We start from the raw sequence: 4,059 nt of genomic DNA, 5'->3' as shown, positions 1-4,059 counted from the left end.
CCATGGTCTGGACTCCTGGAAGTGGTAGTTGGTCATTGGATCGTAGCCTGGTGGTTCCTGGGTCATCGAGCCGCTGGATCCGGTGTGATGGTCCTGGTGAGCTGAAAGGTGGTGGCCACACGGGGGCTTGGTCCAGTGGGGCTGGTGGAGATGGATCTCAGCTGGCAATCTGGGTTGTTGGTCAGTCAGCCGGTTGGGATCGTCTTCCATGTTCATCTTCGCGTAGACCCAATCTCCAGGTGCAACCGTCTGCTGGTCCTCTGGAATCTCTGCTTTCCTTTCATTGGTGACACCTTTCGCCTGTTGAAACACTACCTCCCTTCCCAATTCCTTCAAGTGAGGGACCCTCAATGGGTCCTCTTAAATAAGGAACTGGAAGAAGTCTTCCCGTAGTCATCTCATGCGGTGTTATAAATGTCAGGTGGTTAGTACTCAGGTGGTTAGTATTTAGGCGGTTGGTTTTCAGGCGGTTAGTACTCGGGCGCATTATCATTTTCAAGGTACCGTTGGCTCTCCCGACTGTTCCTTGTGACTGGGGATGATAAACACTGCCAGACCTTGTTAGATTGTTAACAGTTTTAATGCCAATTTAAATGTTTCGGACACAGAATGTAGTCCATTGTCTGAGCTTATGCTATCCGGGATCCCAAATCTTGGAAAGACCTCTCTACACAGAAAATGTTGCTACTGATCAGGAATCTGGATCTACAATTGGCACTGCCTCTACCCATCTACTGAACCGACAGATCACTACCAAGATGTATCTCAGTCTTCTTATACGTTGCATTTTGTCTACATAGTCTATCATTAGATGTCTAAATGGTCCGTCTGCTGTTGGACTGTGTGAAATAGGAGCGAAAAATGCTTTCCTGATATTATAATGTTCACATTCTTTGCATTTGCGTAACACTATCAACTGTGGCTGCTAAATATGATGACCCCCGTACGATTTGAAAGTGATCTATAATCACCCCCCTGGCACAATGGTGACCACCATGCACATCCCTAACAGCAAAGACATCAGTCGCATGAACACAGGTATGGGTTCACCGTGCCACACCTTTGAATGGTTAGTTCTGGAGCTGACAGTATGACCTCGTAATCAGTTCTTCTGGCCTGTTTTAAAACTAAATGTGGGCTTGTGAATAAGGCATATAGTTGATGGGATGTGTAGAAAATTACTGGGTGTCCCATTGTCAGTGATGATGCTTGTTTGAAACCAAAGAACAGTGGCTGCCAGTCTCTGATAGCAGGGTGGCAGCCCTGCCTCTACATTATCTAGTTGTGTACTGTAATGGGCTAATGGTTGTTTCCCCATGGGCGTGTCTTTCAACAATACAGCAGTAGCATATCCAGATCATTCTGCAACATATAGATGAAATGGTTTTGAGTAAACGGGATTGCCAAGGGTGAGGGCGGATTGCATGTCACTATTGAGAGCTAAAAAGCTCCCTCCACCTCTTTAGTCCACTGCAATGTAGCAGCACTACTTGCCTGCCCTGCAGCCCTAGTAAGGGCTCGCAAAGGCGCTGATTTGAGGGCATAATCACAAATCCATGGTCTGCTGTATCCCGTCATTCCCAACAAGGTAAGCATTAACCTTATCGTCTGATGCTTCGGAGCCTTGACTATGGTGTCAATCTGTGACAGGGCTATCTGTCTCCTATCCCCACTAAGCTGCCTGCCCAGAAAATCAACTGTCGTCTGACACAAACTGTAACTTGTCCCTACTTACTTTATGTAACCTACTGGATAACGGTACTGGTAACCTGCAGATTCTGCAAGTCCTGGGCCAACACTGATGAAACACAGCTAGACTGTCCAGGAATCCCTGGGGTAATTGGGTGTAAGTAATTTGTTTACCTTCAAAGGTGAAAACAAATAGGTGTTGTGAGTCTGAATGTACTGAAACAGAAAAAAGCACAGGTCAACAACTGTGTGCTATTTGGTGCCTGGCGGAATGTTGGATAGTATGGTGTGGTTATCAGGAACAATCACCTTTGGAACGTCTCCAATGGAGTTAATAGCCTGCAGATCACGTACCAATCAATAATCATCAGAATGGGGCTTCTTTATTGGAAAGATGGGTGTTTTACAGGAGCTTTTTGTTTCGAGGGCTCCTGCATTCACTAGATCCTTAATAGTGGGTCTAATCCTGTCTATAGAGTGGTGTCGGAGAGGGTGTTGTCTCTGGTAGGGTAATCTTGCTCCTTGCTTTACTTTTACATGTATGGGTTCTGCTGCCTTTATTTAACCTACATCTGTGTTATGTTTTAATCATAACGTGGGGGGTTTCGGTCCTAACAAATGCTCTCAAAGTTGACATTATATTATATTTTTACATTTAAATAGTTTTGTTGATGTTTTTATATTCACTAACACTGTCTCAGCTGTCCCTAACTTTACTGACATTCTATAATAACGTGTGTCAGGGGATATGTGTATTATTTGTGGGCCTCCATTCTAATGCCTGTAAAGCTACTCTTAGTATTGGTCCTAATTCGCGAGATTGTCATTAATGTATGTGTTTTATTCTGGTGGGAGTGTTATAGCTGTGGCAGCTCCTTCGGGGCCTACAAAGATATCCTGGTTGTTGATAGGGTACTTGTTTTTTTTTAATCATCTCTATCCAACAGTCTGCATAATTTTAGGCTGCCTTCAAACATCTTGCAGGGGACAGCAGATGAACATTAGCCTCTTAGTTTTGCTGTTGATTGGTGCACTATGTCCCTGCAAAATAAATGAATACATGAAATGAAATAGTCCGTGTGACTTTGATGTTTGTCATATAGAAGAATGCAGTGGAGCGGCATTTGTTGTGGTCTTGGTTTCCCTACTAGTGCTTGGATCCATGGCTCCCATTCTTCCCATGACTGGATCAATGAAGATTCTTGTGGGGCCACAATTGTAGCCAGTACGCTAGTGGTGGTGTCTGGCTCTGGGGATCTTTTTTCAACCATCATTGGCATCATCTGGTTTGCTGAGGGATCTTCTTGGAACTCCATTCGCAGGCCGCTTTGGGTGCACACGATATTGGCTTTTAATATGCAGAGAATGTATTTTCTTAATAGATTGATGGGAGTATGCGCTAAGTACAGTAGAGGCGCTACAATAGTTTTTCCTAAAATTTTCATTGTGAGTGGCTCCGTAAGTGGAATCACTTGTGTTTTCCCAGAAAAGCCTACAGTTCGGATGGATGAACTTGAGAGGGGGAGATTAAAGCCATTTTTTCCAATGCATGAGTACGTCGCTCCTGTATCCACCATGAAGGCATGTTCTCGCCCTTGCACTGTAACTGGTATGGTGGGTTCTTCGCATGGCTGTAATGAGATAACTGGCGACATCGTTTCGCCCTCAGCCTTCTCTGGGCACCTCCATTGCCAGCCTGCCACTGGCCCCACGGGCGGGTTTGTTGGACAGTCTCGTTTGTAATGTCCTTGTTGTCCACATCCCCAGCACGCAGTTCGTGGCTGATTGTTCGTCGGATTGGGGTTGGACTGTGTTTGTCCATCTTGCTGTGGGGGTTGGCCTCGTCCTCCTCCCCCACGGGGTCTCCCTCCACGTTGCATAGGTCCACCTCTTCCCTTCCAGGACCGATAGTTGTCATCTGAGGGGCCACCATACCCTTGGATTGTAGGCAGGGTGGTATCTGGGGGGTTGACTGGTGCTGCCTGCACTGGTCCTGGTGGAGCAGGAGGTTGGGGCTGTGGCTGGAACATCACTGGTCCTGGTGGAGCAGGAGGTTGGGGCTGTGGCTGGAACATCACTGGTCCTTTTACCACCTGTGGGCAATGCTGGATCAGGTCATCTGGATCCTCTGTTCTCCTCCCATCTAGGTTGTCGGTTAGGCTGGATCTTCTCCCAAGTCTTCCTCCATCTCTCACCCAACACTGTGGTTGTTCTTCATTGTGTGATGACTTGAGTGCACGGTCCCTCTGCCGCTGACCCGTTGCCATGCGCTGTGGGGGTTCTCGTTTGGTCTGATTTCAAGTGTTGGCCAGTTTGTGGACGTGTTATCACTGCGGTTTCGTAATTTTGCCTTCAGGTTGTTTATTTCAT

Source organism: Hypomesus nipponensis, chromosome 17, assembly GCF_054491055.1.
Source record: "Hypomesus nipponensis isolate SF chromosome 17, ASM5449105v1, whole genome shotgun sequence".
Lineage (NCBI taxonomy): Eukaryota > Metazoa > Chordata > Actinopteri > Osmeriformes > Osmeridae > Hypomesus > Hypomesus nipponensis.
Note: the sequence above shows the minus strand (reverse complement) of the source record.